This window comes from Bubalus kerabau, chromosome 18 (assembly GCF_029407905.1).
Source record: "Bubalus kerabau isolate K-KA32 ecotype Philippines breed swamp buffalo chromosome 18, PCC_UOA_SB_1v2, whole genome shotgun sequence".
NCBI classification, from domain to species: domain Eukaryota; kingdom Metazoa; phylum Chordata; class Mammalia; order Artiodactyla; family Bovidae; genus Bubalus; species Bubalus kerabau.
Window position 1 is genome coordinate 1,747,694 of NC_073641.1, and position 17,107 is coordinate 1,764,800.

Below are 17,107 nucleotides of genomic sequence, written 5' to 3' on the forward strand. Positions count from 1 at the left end.
AGAGATGGGAATACCAGAACACCTGACCTGCCTCTTGAGAAATCTGTATGCAGGTCAGGAAGCAACAGTTAGAACTGGACATGGGAAAACAGACTGGGTCCAAATAGGAAAAGGAGTACGTCAAGGCTGTATATTGTCACCCTGCTTATTTAATTTCTATGCAGAATACATCATGAGAAACGCTGGACTGGAAGAAACACAAGCTGGAATCAAGATTGCCGGGATAATATCAATAACCTCAGATATGCAGATGACACCACCCTTATGGCAGAAAGTGAAGAGGAACTCAAAAGCCTCTTGATGAAAGTGAAAGTGGAGAGTGAAAAACTTGGCTTAAAGCTCGACACGCAGAAAACGAAGATCACGGCATCTGGTCCCATCGCTTCATGGGAACTAGATGGGGAAATAGTGGAAACAGTATCAGACTTTATTTTGGGGGGCTCCAAAATCACTGCAGATGGTGACTGCGGCCATGAAATTAAAAGACGCTTACTCCTTGGAAGAAAAGTTATGAACAACCTAGATAGCATATTCAAAAGCAGAGACATTACTTTGCCAACAAAGGTCCGTCTAGTCAAGGCTATGGTTTTTCCTGTAGTCATGTATGGATGTGAGAGTTGGACCATGAAGAAGGCTGAGCACCGAAGAACTGATGCTTTTGAACTGTGGTGTTGGAGAAGACTCCTGAGAGTCCCTTGGACTGCAAGGAGATGCAACCAGTCCATTCTGAAGGAGATCAGCCCTGGGATTTCTTTGGACGGAATGATGCTGAAGCTGAAACTCCAGTACTTTGGCCACCTCATGCAAAGAGTTGACTCTTTGGAAAAGACCCTGATGCTGGGAGGGATTGGGGGCAAGAGGAGAAGGGGACGACAGAGGATGAGATGGCTGGATGGCATCACTGACTCGATGGACGTGAGTCTGAGTGAAGTCCAGGAGTTGGTGATGGAGAGGGAGGCCTGGCGTGCTGCGATTCATGGGGTCACGAAGAGTCGGACACGACTGAGCGACTGAACTGAACTGAACTGACATAACATAAGAAATCCCCACATAATAGGAATTAAACTCAATATATGAGTTTTCTCATACAGTGTGATTTACTAGCGAAAAGCAACCACCACCCCACAACCTGAACTGCTCATGAATCCAGACTGAATGAGGCAGGCAGAATAATGTCTTATTTTAAGCCTCATTCCGAGAGAGAGAGATTTGTATGAATGATGTCTCTGTGAAATGAAGCAATATATTCTGGCCTCTTTATTTCCTGGTACTTGTATTTATTAACAGGAGAGATAAGAATGGCATATATTGTAAGCATCTTTTTAAAAAATTCCTCACCCAAAATATCTGGTATTAAACTCTGTAGTTCATGGCTGAAGGTCATGGATTATGGTTTCTGCTTAATTTACACATGAAGGCAGAGCTGAGGTCTCTATGGAAGGCTGTTAAACACTATAAGCAAACACAGAGATGGGGATATTGAAAAATATCAGTTATTACCAGATATTCGCAACTATCTGGGAAGACGAATGGATGATCTTTATGAAAATGTAACTCCAAACAACTGATCCACTTGAGGAGATAATTCAATTGGGAAATTAAGTAAGATTTGGTTGATTTACATTATTTACAACATATTCATTCAGTTACTTTGATAACTTCTGCCTCCTTAAGATTATTATTTACAATTCTGAAACACCATTCTTTTTTGACATTTAAATATTCAGCAAAATATGCAAAATAATATTTGCAAAGTATCTTGCAAGTACAAAAATAAGACACATACATATTCAGTTCAGTTCAGGCCCTCAGTCGTGTCTGACTCTTTGAGACCCCATGTACTGCAGCACACCAGGCCTCCCCGTCCCGTCACCAACTCCCGGAGTCCACCCAAACCCATGTCCGTTGAGTCCGTGATGCCATCCAGCCATCTCATCCTCTGTTGTCCCCTTCTCCTCCTCCCCTCAACCTTTCCAAGCATCAGGGTCTTTTCAAATGCGTCAGCTCTTCTCATCAGGTGGCCAAAGTGTTGGAGTTTTAGCTTCAACATCAGTCCTTCCAATGGACACCCAGGACTGATCTCCTTTAGGATGGACTGGTTGGATCTCCTTGCAGTCCAAGGGACTCTCAAGAGTCTTCTCCAACACCACAGTTCAAAAGCATCAATCCTTCGGCCCTCAGCTTTCTTTATAGTCCAACTCTCACATCCATACATGACTGCTGGAAAAACTATAGCTTTGACTAGACAGATCTTTGTTGCTCGTAAAGTAATGCTCAAAATTCTCCAAGCCAGGCTTCAGCAATACGTGCACCAAGAACTTCCAGATGTTCAAGCTGGTTTTAGAAAAGACAGAGGAACCAGAGGTCAAATTGCCAACACCTGCTGGATCATCGAAAAAGCAAGAGAGTTCCAGAAAAACATCTATTTCTGCTTTATTGACTATGCCATAGCCTTTGACTGTGTGGGTCACAATAAACTGTGGAAAATTCTGAAGGAGACACACACATAATATAGCCAAATATTAATATGGCCTATCTTTGTGTGGAGAACAGTTAACAACATTTTTATGACATAGTAATAATATGATTCTTTAAAATCCATCATCTGTCCTATTAATTCTACAAAATATTACATTATTTGAGAGAGAAACATTAGAAAATATCCTATTACCTAAAATAAATCTATAGTATTAAATATAGTTTAACTCATTATATAGAATACAAATCTATACTATTAATAGTTACATTTTATATCCAAAACTATGCACATTTTCATAAGAAAATGCAGCAATCTTAAAAATGTATTTCAAACAAAATGTATACTTTGCCCTAGAAAATCATGAAAATCCTATAGGTATGGATGTATACACATTAGACTTCCCTGGTAGCTCAACTGGTAAAGAATCCACCTGCAATGCAGGAGACCCCTGGTTGATTCCTGGGTCGGGAAAATCCCCTGGGGAAGAGATAGGCTACCCACTCCAGTATACTTGGGCTTCCCTGATGGCTCAGTTGGTAAAGAGTCTGCCTGCAATGTGGGAGACCTGGGTTCAGTCCCTGGCTTGGGAAGATCCCCTGGAGGAGAACATGGCAACCCACTCCGATATTTGTGTCTGGAGAATCCCCATGGACAGAGAAGCCTGGTGGGCTACAGTCCATGTGGCCACAGAGTCAGAAACACCTAAGCACAGCAGCAGAATATATATATATATATATTCCCATCACTGAGTCTGATCTATATTTTGTCAAATATTATTTTAGGATTATTCTACACTTGAATTTAGATAGTAAGTGAAAGTCTTTTACTTTGAGATAAATCATCTGTTTTGAGGAACTAAAGGATTTATATTTTCTTCTTTTTTGTAGCAAAGTCAGTTGTAGTTTATTTATTCCTTGATCATGTATACTTAATGTCAAACCCAGTTCAAATAGCATGAGTTTGTGTGTGTATATATATATATATATATATATATATATACACACACATACACATATATTTCCCCCAATACTTACAATGTTACTTCACAAACAGATCACACAGTGACTTGCTTTTCAGACTGTAAGACTTGCCATGTCGACTATAAGGATGGACTTTACACTATGTTGTATTTAGATCTATATATTCTTTTCACTTAAGTAAAATAATAGCAGTTGACAAATACACACAAAAAAATCTCTAGGTACTTGATTAAAAGAAATCTAGAGTTGTAGGATACGAGGCTAGGTATATAGTTCTGAAAGGAGTTTGCAGTATGTGATTGTTCTTATTTTCCTATAACTGCCTTTTTGTTTTTGTTTAGTCGCTGAATCATGTCCAGCTGTTTTGCATCCCCATGGGCTGTAGCCCACCAGATTCCTCTCTCCATGGGATTTCCCAGGCAAAAACACTGGAGTGGGTAGCCATTTCCTTCTCCAGAGGATCTTCCTGGCCCAAGGATTGAACATGTGTCTCCTGCATTAGCAGGTGGATTCTTTAACTGTCTTTTACCTTGTAACATATTATTACCTTTTATACCTTGAGGCCAAGTATTTTGAGAGCGAAGTCTCCCCCAGGTTTAGCCTTCAATACAGGCAGGATCACTCTCCCTCCAGATTTTTCAGTGTGTTTTTACTCTGTAAAAAGTTTCCTTTTCTTTTTTTTTAAACAAAGGGGATTATTAGTGAAAAGTGAAATCAAGGAAAACGCATTGAGAGGAAAATAAAGAAGGAACCACTGAAGGCAAGCTGTTGTTGGAGGCTTGGCTTTTACACATTCTGACTGATTTTCCCATTAGCAGGAGAGACTCAGCAACAGAGGGAGTGATGAGAAGACAGTCACTGGCGTCAGAGATGAATGACCTTCAGATCATTAAGCTCCCTTCCCAGAACCTTTTATTGCACCAAACTCTTCTTATGGAATTTTTCATCTCCATGTTTCTAAGTGTGTAGATAAGCGGGTTGAGCATGGGGACAATAATTGTGTAGAAGAGCATAAACACTTTATCCTCTGGTAATGTTGTGGCAGGTCTAATGTAAACAAAGATGACAGGTGTGAAAAAGAGGATCACGGACTGTGATGTGGGAACTACAGGTGGAAAGTGCTTTATGGTGGCTTTCTGCAGAATATGTGCACACATTATACAGAATCAAAATGTAGGAGGCCATCAAAACCACAAAGAGCACCAGTCCCATCAAGCCAGAATTGGCAATGACAAAAAAGCCAATTTTGTGTGTATCAGTGCAGGCTAGTTTCAACAAAAGATATGCATCACAGAAATAGTGGTCTATTTCACTGGGGCCACAGAAAGGTAAAACAATCGCAAGAAGAAAGAGACCAAGAGAATGAAGACGTCCCCCTGCACACGACGCTATGAGAATTGAGTGATGTTTTTGCCTGTTCATGGTGATGGCGTCGTGGAGAGGTTTGCTGATGACCACATAGCAGTCACAGGCCATCCCTGTGAGGGTGAAGACCTCATTCCCCCCTCCCCAAAGAAGTGGGAGGTGAAAGGCTGTGTCATGCAGTTTTTATAGGAAATGGCCTTTTTCTCCATCAGTAAGTCAGTCATGAGCTTGGGTGTCACAGTGGAGGTGTAGAAGAGACCTGAGAGTGCAAGGCAGTTAAGGAAGAAGCACATGGGCTGGGTGATTAGCTGACTGCATGTAATAGAAATCACAATGATCAAATTCCCCAACCAAATAGCCAGGTAACAGAATAAGAAAAATAAAAAGCAGAGGATCTGGACTTTCTTGTCCATAGAAAGTTCTAAGAGGATAAATTCAGTAACATTATTTCTATCTTCCATGATCTGATGTTCAAGAAAGTTATCTGAAATGACAAAACCAATGAAACGAATCATTGATGAGAAAATGGAAACCTAATATCTACTTTAAATGGCACCAATGTGCCGGTGCTAGACGGCAAAGTCGATCAGGTCCCGAGAACGTGCACGGCGGGGCTGAGAAAAGAAACGAAAGCAAGAGAAATCTCCAACAAAGATGGGGTCGAGAGGTTCAGACACGTCTTCACGAAGGGACGCAGTCTGACACCAACTTTATTCAGCATCTCATATTTACACAGAAGAGCGTGAGAAAGACAAGACAGTTAACATTTTCTTTGTTTGACCTACACATCTTACAAACAGTCACAAGAAATCTTGAGAGCATGGGAATGGCACCCTGTTATTATTTCTTACACCAGATAATATTTCTCTGTGCGTGAGAAGTTTGCACAGAACTCCAGGTGCCTGCAGTAAATAAGCGCCTAATCTCTGGGGTGGCGGGACAGAGAGCTATGTTTGCAAGCAAACCCTCAAGGACTGAAGCAGCTCCCAGAGCTGTGTCCTTCGGACAAAGGACCCCGTTCTGACGGGCAGCTCCCCGCACCAATGCCTTTTAAAGACAAGTTCTTTTGAGACCCACTGAAATCATTTTCATTTAATACGAGTCTTTTGAATATCTAGTACTAATATTCCTCGAAGAGCTAAGAATACAGTGATAAATTAGACAAAGTTCCAGTTTTTATATAATTTAAATTATTTTGTGAGGAAGCCAGGAATTATATTTATCAAGAATTTTTAAAAAAGAGATAATCTTAATAGTGTTAAGTAGGGCGACATATAATGTGCCAATTTAGGATGTAAAATAGAGGCAACTATAGAATTTGCTTGATTAAGTGGTTTCTAATGAAGTCACAAAATTGGTGTAGGGTGTGTGGGTGGGTTTTGCAGTGCTGGCACAGAGTCAATGTTAAATAAATATCAATTAAATAAAAATCTGGAAAGTGAACAATGTGCTATAATTTTGAAGGAATAATACAATACATAATCATCCTTTAGTCAGGTAATTCATGATAAAACTGAAGAACAAATCATTTTTATGAGTGGACTCATGATCCTTTTTGACTGTTAAGTTAGTTAAGTTGCTCAGTAGTATCTGACTCTTCGCGACCCAGTGGACTGTAGCCCACCAGGCTCCTCCATCCATGGGATTCTCCAGGCAAGAATACTGGAGTGGGTTGCCATTTCCTTCTCCAGGGGATCTTTCTGACTCAGGGATCAAACCCAGGTCTTCTGCATTGCAGGCAGATGCTTTAACCTCTGAGCCACCAGGGAAGCCCTTTTGACTTTTAAGAGGAAATAATTCCTTCATGTGAAATACTCCATGAAACTTTCATATTTCTTAAACAATATTTGTAGCATCTCTAGGTTAATATATTGACAACTATGCTTTTCCTGTTTGTCTATATTTCTCTTGCAAGATTATTTTCTCTTTCAAAATCAATTAACATTCAGAAGTTATTTGAGTTACATCTTATCAGACTGTAATTATACTTGCCTAGTTTGGAAATCATATACTGAGAAACGGGCTCCTCTAATTCCAAAATAGTTCCCCCCAAACACAATACAATAAACAAGATGTAGCACTCCTTCCCTTAATTTCTTAGAGAATTCACCCACACAATCTGCATGTGGAGTCGAGTTCCCTTTGGTCCACATCTTCTCTAGCATTCGTTATTGACAGACTTTGCAATGAGGACTATTCGAACTCGTGGAAGTGGTCCCTCCTTGTAACTTGGAGTTGAGTCGCTCCAAACATTAGTGTTATGGAGCAAGATGACATTTTGGAAATGCAGAGAAATTCTATCATCTCCCTGCCCCAACTGCTCTTGTATTTTCCCATCATATTGAATATATGATCACATCCCTTCATGCTTGTTCCCCACGTTAGTCTCTGATGTCTTTTAACTGGAATGCCCTCTGTACTCTTTGGCTTCCATCCCATAGGGCATTTTTCATTTCTTGAATGTTCTAAGTTTCCCTGGTCACATAGCCTTCCAAGATGCTATTTTCCCTGCCTGAAATTCGTCCTGCATCTTAACCCTGGTTTACGTAGGTTCAACCTATGGACCTCAACTCAATTGTTACTCTGAAAAGCCTTCCCTGACACCCAGGTTTTGGTGAGACAAGAGGCCCCTCGATAAGTTCTCAAAGGACCTGCCTGTGATGTATCATTAGATTCGTCTCAGTGAAAGCAGGAACTCTGTGTCTTCTTCTCTCCGCCTTCTAGTTCCAGAAACTTATTACATGCCTCCCAGCTCATCGTAGGTGCTCAGGATTTACTTAGTGTGTGCAAGACAGAAAAGTTCTTGGAAGCCTCAAGGTGTCACTTGGCTCGGCACTTTTGATCTCTTTGTATATTTGGCGATTCAATTCTTTATTTCCTGGGTTGATGTGTACACTATAATCAAGGCACAATCTAAGGCACTAAGACATATCCATAAATATAGGTTCTTGCTTTCAAGGAACTCGTACAGCAGATTTCTACAATTTAGGGCTTCTCAAAAGCTCTACAAGAACGTGAACGTTGAGTATGATCCATTTTCACTTCAAAGAAAGATATTTTGATTTCCATAGCAAAGGTGGAGACCTTCCAACGTTTAGTCCAATACTTATACCTTGACCATTTCAAGCAAGTCTTGTGGTTCGTTCTGGAGGTGTGTGGCTCTTGCAGAAATGTGAAGATCTTCCATCGTCCTCGGACTTTGGTGTCATTTGCTATCATAAAGAAAGATTCCAGATATAGGTTCCAGACCACCACCACACACAGTCAGTAGCCAAAGGAGTGGACTCCAGGAATATGCGTTGTTAACCAGCATCACCGTTAATATTGCTGCTGCACACTCAATGCAGTAGCCAGGGCCTGGATTGTCCACTGGGTCTCATGTGGAATGGAAAGAAGGGCTTCCCCCCCCCCAAATATCCACCCCACTCTTGACAGCCTTGTGACTAGAAACGGGCCCCGAAACAAGAATCAGACAAACCAGATAAGCCCAGATGGTAGTCCATGAGATGAAGGAACTAAGCAGCTGGTTGGGATGGCGCCAAGGGGAAAGGTTGCTCTTTTTGTCTCCCGCTCTACTCCTTTCTTCCTGGACGCCTTAGGGGTTCATCATGGAGATCTGAAATAAAGTTCACCAAAGCCATATGTGTTGAATCAAGATTTTGCATTTCACCATCTCTCAAAAACGAAGAGTGCTTAACCTGCACAGGTTTCTTTCAAAAAAGTCAATTGCTTTTCAATTCTGGGGTTTCTCTCTTGCCTTGTTCAAGTAGCCTTAAGAGTAAAAATCAACGAAAACTAAAGAAAGATTCCAAGATACCAACAAAGGACACCTTCTGTTTCTTCAATCATCTTTCCACTTAGTAGCACACGAGCTCTTTTCTTTGTATTTTGCCTAGGGAATTCGCAATGTGCTGGTTCAGATGGCAAGGCATCCGCCCGCAGGAGACTCGGGTTTGATCCCTGGGTCGGGAAGATCCCCTGGAGAAGGAAATGGCAACCCACTCCAGTATTCTCGCCTGGGAAATGCCACGGACAGAGGAGCCTGATGGGCCGCACTCCATGGCTCCTATAAAAGTTGGGCTCAATCCAGCAACTACGAACAGAAGAATTTCCAAAGACCACACTCAAGTGTGTGTGTGTGTGTGTGTGTGTGTGTGTGTGTGTGTGTCTGTATCTCCCTCTCGCCGTCTTGGAGTCTGTGTCGGAAGCTTCATGGATTTCTGCCTCTGTCTCTCCCGACAGCCGTCCGCCGGGCCTTTGGTCTGGCCCCGGCCTCTCCCAGGTGCTATGGCTCTGGCTGAGGAGCTCGCGCAGGCCAGCTGTCTCCCATGGCGTGGGTGCGTGCGAGTGTGTGTGTCTGTCTGTGTGCCTGCCTGTGGTTCGTCTGCTCTCTCAGGAAGGTCGGGTGCTTGGCGGGCGGCGTGGGGACAAGGGGGGCGCCTCGGTAGGGCAAAGGGGCGGGGCTGAGGCGCTCCGGTCGACCGCGCCTCCGTGGCTCCCGGTGGGTTTGGGCAGCGGGCAGGTGCCGGGCAAGTTGGGCGCTCAAGATTCGCTGCGCCTAGGCCCGCAGGAGGTTCAGAGGCCCCCGGGCCGCGGGGATCGGGAGGCGGCGGGCCCCGAAGACCGACACCTCCGGGGTCGCGCGGCCCTGAGCAGCGAAGGGGATGGGGGGGGAGGCCCCGCTCAGCCAGCGCGGCCGGGTCTGGAGTGGCCGGGGGTGGGAGGGCGCCGAGACCTCCGCACCCCTCAGCCCACCCCCCAGGCCCCGCGCGCACGCACGCACGCCCTCCCGGTCACTGGGGGGTCCTGGAAGCCCATCGGGCCCCCGGGCCCGGCCAGGCGGTTGCTGGTCTGGTGTTGGCGGTGTTCGGGGGCCGGGCCGGCGTCAGCAGGCTGGAGTGCGGTCGCGGGTCGTGCGGCTCAAGTACAGCACGGCCCCCCGAGGAGAGGGGCGGCCCGTTGGCCCGACCTGCAGGTCAGAGCGAAAGGGAGGCGAAGCGCAAGGCTCTTTGGGCGCCCCGCGGCGGCCGCGTCCGTCTCCGGCCCTACCGGCCTGAAGGCGCCCGATCTCGTCTGATCTCGGAAGCTAAGCAGGGTCGGGCCTGTTCAGTATCTTGGATGGGAGACCACCTGGGAATTCCGGGTGCTGGAGGCTTTTTTGCCTACCAGAAGAGGTCCTTTAGCCCCCGCCCCGCGTCCCAATTCTTGGACCCACACCCCCCTCACCCCCCCGCCACCCCCACAGCCCCAGCCCCTCCCGGGGCGGGGGGAGTGAGTGGGTGGCCGGGGCCCCGACTCCCGCTGCAGACCTGGGTTGCCTCCCCGCGGCCCGCGAGCCCCTCCGCCTTCGCTTTCGGCTTTCAGGAAACCAGACGACCGGCCGTCCCGTCTCCCTCTGGGGCTCCTTTGGCTTGCCTCAGGCAATCCCGGGGCTTGCACCGACTCCAGCCAGAGCCCCAGCCCCCGCCCCACCCCCAGCCTCGCAGGCGATCGCGCATGCGCATGCGAGCGCGCGCACAGATCGATGTGCCCAAAAGGGGCATCTGGCTTGTTGGCTTGTACTGGGGGTGGATCTATGCCTGGGAGTGGGACTGCTGAACCATAGGCTACTTCTACTTTTAGTTCCTTCGCGAACCTCCATACTCTTTTCCATCCCGGCTGTACCAACTCCCATTCCTACTCAGCGTGGAGGAGAGTTCCCTTTGCTCCACAGCTTCTCCAGCATCTGCTATGGACAGACATTGCAATGAGGCCCAGTCGGACTCGGGCGAAGTGGTCCCTCCTTGGCGTTTGGAGTTGAGTCTCTCCAATCATTAGTGACGTGGAGCAAGATGACCGTTTGGAAATGCAGATGCAATTCTGTCACCATCCTGCTCCAACGGCTCTTGTATTTTCCCATCATATTGAAGATACGACCAATTCCCTTCATGCCTGCTCCTCACGTTCTTCTCGGATGTCTTTTCCCTGGAATGCCCTCTGCACTCTTTGGCTTCCATCCCATAGGGCATTTTCATTTCTTGAACGTCCTAAGGTTCCCTGGTCACGTAGACTTCCAGGATGCTGTTTTCCCTGCCTGAAATTCTTCCTGCATCTCAACCCTGGTTTACGTAGGTTCAACCTATGGACCTCAACGCAATGGTTACTCTGAAAAGCCTTCCCTGACACCCAGGTTTTGGTGAGGGTAGAGGCCCCTCGACAAGTTCTCCAAGGATCTGCCTGTGATGTATCATTAGATTCGTCTCAGTGAAAGCAGGAACTCTGTGTCTGCTTCTCTCTGCCTTCTAGTTCCAGAAACTTATTACATGCCTCCCAGCTCATCGTAGGTGCTCAGGATTTACTTAGTGTGTGCAAGACAGAAAAGTTCTTGGAAGCCTCAAGGTGTCACTTGGCTCGGCACTTTTGATCTCTTTGTATATTTGGCGATTCCATTCTTTCCTTTCCTGGGTTCATGTGTACGCTATATTCAAGGCACAATCTAAGGCATTAAGACATATCCATCAGTATGGGTTCTTGCTTTCAAGGAACTCGTACAGCAGATTTCTACAGTTTAGGGCTTTTCAAATGCTCTAGAAGAATGTGAACGTTCAGTGTGATCCATTTTCATTTCCAAGAAAGATCGTTTGACTTCCATAGCAAAGGTGGAGACCTTCCGACGTGTAGTCCAATACTTAGACCTTGACCATGTCAGGCAAGTCTTGCGGTTCCTTCTGGAGGTGTGTGGCTCTTGCAGAAACGTGAAGATCTTCCATCGTCCTCGGACTTTGGTGTCATTTGCAATCATCAAGAAAGCTTCCAGGTATAGGTTCCAGACCACCACCGCACACACTCAGTAGCCAACGGAGTGGATTCCAGGAATATGCGTTGTCAACCAGCATCACCGTTGATATTGTTGCTGCACGCTCTATGCAGTGGCCAGGGCCTGGATTGTCCACTGGGTCTCATGTGGAATGGAAAGAAGGGCTTCCCCCACCCCCCACCCCACCCCCCACTGTTGACAGCCTTGTGACTAGAAACGGGCCCCGAAACAAGAATCAGACAAACCAGATAAGCCCAGATGGTAGTCCATGAGATGAAGGAACTAAGCAGCTGGTTGGGATGGCGCCAAGGGGAAAGGTTGCTCTTTTTGTCTCCCGCTCTACTCCTTTCTTCCTGGACGCCTTAGGGGTTCATCATGGAGATTTGAAATAAAGTTCACCAAAGTCATATGTGTTGAATCAAGATTTTGCGTTTCACCATCTCTCAAAAACGAAGAGTGCTTAACCTGCACAGGTTTCTTTCAAAAAAGTCAATTGCTTTTCAGTTCTGGGGTTTCTCTCTTGCCTTGTTCAAGTAGCCTTAAGAGTAAAAATCAACGAAAACTAAAGAAAGATTCCAAGATACCAACAAAGGACACCTTCTGTTTCTTCAATCATCTTTCCACTTAGTAGCACACGAGCTCTTTTCTTTGTATTTTGCCTAGGGAATTCGCAATGTGCTGGTTCAGATGGCAAGGCATCCGCCCGCAGGAGACTCGGGTTTGATCCCTGGGTCGGGAAGATCCCCTGGAGAAGGTAATGGCAACCCACTCCAGTATTCTCGCCTGGGAAATGCCACGGACAGAGGAGCCTGATGGGCCGCACTCCATGGGTCCTATAAGAGTTGGGCTCAACCCAGCAACTACGAACAGAAGTATTTCCAAAGACCACACTCGTGTGTGTGTGTGTGTGTGTGTGTGTCTGTCTGTGTGCCTGCCTGTGGTTCGTCTGCTCTCTCAGGAAGGTCGGGTGCTTGGCGGGCGGCGTGGGGACAAGGGGGGCGGGGGGCCTCGGTAGGGCAAAGGGGCGGGGCTGAGGCGCTCCGGTCGACCGCGCCTCCGTGGCTCCCGGTGGGTTTGGGCAGCGGGCAGGTGCCGGGCAAGTTGGGCGCTCAAGATTCGCTGCGCCTAGGCCCGCAGGAGGTTCAGAGGCCCCCGGGCCGCGGGGATCGGGAGGCGGCGGGCCCCTAAGACCGACACCTCCGGGGTCGCGCGGCCCTGAGCAGCGAAGGGGATGGAGGGGGAGGCCCCGCTCAGCCAGCGCGGCCGGGTCTGGAGTGGCCGGGGGTGGGAGGGCGCCGAGACCTCCGCACCCCTCAGCCCACCCCCCAGGCCCCGCGCGCACGCACGCACGCCCTCCCGGTCACTGGGGGGTCCTGGAAGCCCATCGGGCCCCCGGGCCCGGCCAGGCGGTTGCTGGTCTGGTGTTGGCGGTGTTCGGGGGCCGGGCCGGCGTCAGCAGGCTGGAGTGCGGTCGCGGGTCGTGCGGCTCAAGTACAGCACGGCCCCCCGAGGAGAGGGGCGGCCCGTTGGCCCGACCTGCAGGTCAGAGCGAAAGGGAGGCGAAGCGCAAGGCTCTTTGGGCGCCCCGCGGCGGCCGCGTCCGTCTCTGGCCCTACCGGCCTGAAGGCGCCCGATCTCGTCTGATCTCGGAAGCTAAGCAGGGTCGGGCCTGTTTAGTATCTTGGATGGGAGACCACCTGGAATTCCGGGTGCTGGAGGCTTTTTTGCCTACCAGAAGAGGTCCTTTAGCCCCCGCCCCGCGTCCCAATTCTTGGACCCACACCCCCCTCGCCCCCCCGCCACCCCCGCAGCCCCAGCCCCTCCCGGGGCGGGGGGAGTGAGTGGGTGGCCGGGGCCCCGACTCCCGCTGCAGACCTGGGTTGCCTCCCCGCGGCCCGCGAGCCCCTCCGCCTTCGCTTTCGGCTTTCAGGAAACCAGACGACCGGCCGTCCCGTCTCCCTCTGGGGCTCCTTTGGCTTGCCTCAGGCAATCCCGGGGCTTGCACCGACTCCAGCCAGAGCCCCAGCCCCCGCCCCACCCCCAGCCTCGCAGGCGATCGCGCATGCGCATGCGAGCGCGCGCACAGATCGATGTGCCCAAAAGGGGCATCTGGCTTGTTGGCTTGTACTGGGGGTGGATCTATGCCTGGGAGTGGGACTGCTGAACCATAGGCTACTTCTACTTTTAGTTCCTTCGCGAACCTCCATACTCTTTTCCATCCCGGCTGTACCAACTCCCATTCCTACTCAGCGTGGAGGAGAGTTCCCTTTGCTCCACAGCTTCTCCAGCATCTGCTATGGACAGACATTGCAATGAGGCCCAGTCGGACTCGGGCGAAGTGGTCCCTCCTTGGCGTTTGGAGTTGAGTCTCTCCAATCATTAGTGACGTGGAGCAAGATGACCGTTTGGAAATGCAGATGCAATTCTGTCACCATCCTGCTCCAACGGCTCTTGTATTTTCCCATCATATTGAAGATACGACCAATTCCCTTCATGCCTGCTCCTCACGTTCTTCTCGGATGTCTTTTCCCTGGAATGCCCTCTGCACTCTTTGGCTTCCATCCCATAGGGCATTTTCATTTCTTGAACGTCCTAAGGTTCCCTGGTCACGTAGACTTCCAGGATGCTGTTTTCCCTGCCTGAAATTCTTCCTGCATCTCAACCCTGGTTTACGTAGGTTCAACCTATGGACCTCAACGCAATGGTTACTCTGAAAAGCCTTCCCTGACACCCAGGTTTTGGTGAGGGTAGAGGCCCCTCGACAAGTTCTCCAAGGATCTGCCTGTGATGTATCATTAGATTCGTCTCAGTGAAAGCAGGAACTCTGTGTCTGCTTCTCTCTGCCTTCTAGTTCCAGAAACTTATTACATGCCTCCCAGCTCATCGTAGGTGCTCAGGATTTACTTAGTGTGTGCAAGACAGAAAAGTTCTTGGAAGCCTCAAGGTGTCACTTGGCTCGGCACTTTTGATCTCTTTGTATATTTGGCGATTCCATTCTTTCCTTTCCTGGGTTCATGTGTACGCTATATTCAAGGCACAATCTAAGGCATTAAGACATATCCATCAGTATGGGTTCTTGCTTTCAAGGAACTCGTACAGCAGATTTCTACAGTTTAGGGCTTTTCAAATGCTCTAGAAGAATGTGAACGTTCAGTGTGATCCATTTTCATTTCCAAGAAAGATCGTTTGACTTCCATAGCAAAGGTGGAGACCTTCCGACGTGTAGTCCAATACTTAGACCTTGACCATGTCAGGCAAGTCTTGCGGTTCCTTCTGGAGGTGTGTGGCTCTTGCAGAAACGTGAAGATCTTCCATCGTCCTCGGACTTTGGTGTCATTTGCAATCATCAAGAAAGCTTCCAGGTATAGGTTCCAGACCACCACCGCACACACTCAGTAGCCAACGGAGTGGATTCCAGGAATATGCGTTGTCAACCAGCATCACCGTTGATATTGTTGCTGCACGCTCTATGCAGTGGCCAGGGCCTGGATTGTCCACTGGGTCTCATGTGGAATGGAAAGAAGGGCTTCCCCCACCCCCCACCCCACCCCCCACTGTTGACAGCCTTGTGACTAGAAACGGGCCCCGAAACAAGAATCAGACAAACCAGATAAGCCCAGATGGTAGTCCATGAGATGAAGGAACTAAGCAGCTGGTTGGGATGGCGCCAAGGGGAAAGGTTGCTCTTTTTGTCTCCCGCTCTACTCCTTTCTTCCTGGACGCCTTAGGGGTTCATCATGGAGATTTGAAATAAAGTTCACCAAAGTCATATGTGTTGAATCAAGATTTTGCGTTTCACCATCTCTCAAAAACGAAGAGTGCTTAACCTGCACAGGTTTCTTTCAAAAAAGTCAATTGCTTTTCAGTTCTGGGGTTTCTCTCTTGCCTTGTTCAAGTAGCCTTAAGAGTAAAAATCAACGAAAACTAAAGAAAGATTCCAAGATACCAACAAAGGACACCTTCTGTTTCTTCAATCATCTTTCCACTTAGTAGCACACGAGCTCTTTTCTTTGTATTTTGCCTAGGGAATTCGCAATGTGCTGGTTCAGATGGCAAGGCATCCGCCCGCAGGAGACTCGGGTTTGATCCCTGGGTCGGGAAGATCCCCTGGAGAAGGTAATGGCAACCCACTCCAGTATTCTCGCCTGGGAAATGCCACGGACAGAGGAGCCTGATGGGCCGCACTCCATGGGTCCTATAAGAGTTGGGCTCAACCCAGCAACTACGAACAGAAGTATTTCCAAAGACCACACTCGTGTGTGTGTGTGTGTGTGTGTGTGTCTGTCTGTGTGCCTGCCTGTGGTTCGTCTGCTCTCTCAGGAAGGTCGGGTGCTTGGCGGGCGGCGTGGGGACAAGGGGGGCGGGGGGCCTCGGTAGGGCAAAGGGGCGGGGCTGAGGCGCTCCGGTCGACCGCGCCTCCGTGGCTCCCGGTGGGTTTGGGCAGCGGGCAGGTGCCGGGCAAGTTGGGCGCTCAAGATTCGCTGCGCCTAGGCCCGCAGGAGGTTCAGAGGCCCCCGGGCCGCGGGGATCGGGAGGCGGCGGGCCCCTAAGACCGACACCTCCGGGGTCGCGCGGCCCTGAGCAGCGAAGGGGATGGAGGGGGAGGCCCCGCTCAGCCAGCGCGGCCGGGTCTGGAGTGGCCGGGGGTGGGAGGGCGCCGAGACCTCCGCACCCCTCAGCCCACCCCCCAGGCCCCGCGCGCACGCACGCACGCCCTCCCGGTCACTGGGGGGTCCTGGAAGCCCATCGGGCCCCCGGGCCCGGCCAGGCGGTTGCTGGTCTGGTGTTGGCGGTGTTCGGGGGCCGGGCCGGCGTCAGCAGGCTGGAGTGCGGTCGCGGGTCGTGCGGCTCAAGTACAGCACGGCCCCCCGAGGAGAGGGGCGGCCCGTTGGCCCGACCTGCAGGTCAGAGCGAAAGGGAGGCGAAGCGCAAGGCTCTTTGGGCGCCCCGCGGCGGCCGCGTCCGTCTCTGGCCCTACCGGCCTGAAGGCGCCCGATCTCGTCTGATCTCGGAAGCTAAGCAGGGTCGGGCCTGTTTAGTATCTTGGATGGGAGACCACCTGGAATTCCGGGTGCTGGAGGCTTTTTTGCCTACCAGAAGAGGTCCTTTAGCCCCCGCCCCGCGTCCCAATTCTTGGACCCACACCCCCCTCGCCCCCCCGCCACCCCCGCAGCCCCAGCCCCTCCCGGGGCGGGGGGAGTGAGTGGGTGGCCGGGGCCCCGACTCCCGCTGCAGACCTGGGTTGCCTCCCCGCGGCCCGCGAGCCCCTCCGCCTTCGCTTTCGGCTTTCAGGAAACCAGACGACCGGCCGTCCCGTCTCCCTCTGGGGCTCCTTTGGCTTGCCTCAGGCAATCCCGGGGCTTGCACCGACTCCAGCCAGAGCCCCAGCCCCCGCCCCACCCCCAGCCTCGCAGGCGATCGCGCATGCGCATGCGAGCGCGCGCACAGATCGATGTGCCCAAAAGGGGCATCTGGCTTGTTGGCTTG

The 17,107-nt window shown here is 49.8% G+C and overlaps 3 pseudogenes; all 3 read left to right on the forward strand.

The window, feature by feature from the left end:
- The first annotated feature begins 9,859 nt into the window (after positions 1-9,859).
- Positions 9,860-9,979, forward strand: LOC129633551 (uncharacterized; annotated as a pseudogene).
- Positions 9,980-13,222: 3,243 nt separating this feature from the next.
- LOC129633451 (uncharacterized) lies at positions 13,223-13,341 on the forward strand (annotated as a pseudogene).
- A 3,243-nt stretch (positions 13,342-16,584) lies between these two features.
- Positions 16,585-16,703, forward strand: LOC129633452 (uncharacterized; annotated as a pseudogene).
- Positions 16,704-17,107: the final 404 nt, after the last annotated feature.